Source organism: Galeopterus variegatus, unplaced genomic scaffold (genome assembly GCF_000696425.1).
Source record: "Galeopterus variegatus unplaced genomic scaffold, G_variegatus-3.0.2 Scaffold7283, whole genome shotgun sequence".
Taxonomy (NCBI): domain Eukaryota; kingdom Metazoa; phylum Chordata; class Mammalia; order Dermoptera; family Cynocephalidae; genus Galeopterus; species Galeopterus variegatus.
In genome coordinates, this window is record NW_007733394.1 from 1 (window position 1) to 873 (window position 873).

Genomic DNA, 873 nt, shown 5'->3' on the forward strand with positions numbered 1-873 from the left:
GCCGGGACCCGCAACGGGATCGCAACCCTCGGTGTTGCCCCCGCACCTCGCTCAGCCAGTGAGCGGGAACCGGTCTGTATGTGGGATCCGAGCCCTCGGCGGGAGCGCCACCACGCTCCTAAGCGGCGCACTATAGCAGTGCACCACCAGGCCGGCCCAGCACAGATAATAGTTTTAACATGATCTTGTGTAGTAACATGAACAACCAATCGCTGCATTCAATGTAAAATATTTAGCCAAATAAACTCTAAACTTCCAATAAGAATAGGGTAAACCATTTAAATTTTTCTGTTTCTATGAAATTGTCAGAATATTTACGTAGACTCTGTCTCTGAAGAAACATAAAACATGCTTACAATTCAATTTTAAATACACTGGGATCAATTTTTTAAAAAGTTATAATTGTGTATTGAGAGATTGTTACTATGAGCAGTGATCAAGAGGATGGCCTTTAAATCGGATGGCAATGGGCTCCTGGGTCTGCTATTGATCAGCTTAGAGACATTGGTCAAGGTATTTAACCTTTGAGTCACATTTTCTCATGAGTAAAAAGGGGATAACTATTGTGCCCATTTTATAAGGTTGTTGTAGATGAGATGTAAATGTATGAAAGTTAAGGGTTTGGTATATAGTAAGGAAGCACCAATAAATAGAGTAAAAAAAATTATCAAATATGAGTCTTTATATTTAGGCATATGTGCATTTTTAAATTTCAGTTAATCTAAACAAACCATATATATATATATATTTTTTGTCTTTTTGTCTTTTTTCGTGACCGGCAACGGATCGCAACCCTCAGTGTCACACCCGCTCCGGACCGGGACCGGCAACGGGATCGCAACCCTCAGTGTTGCCCCCGCTCCTCGCTCAGCC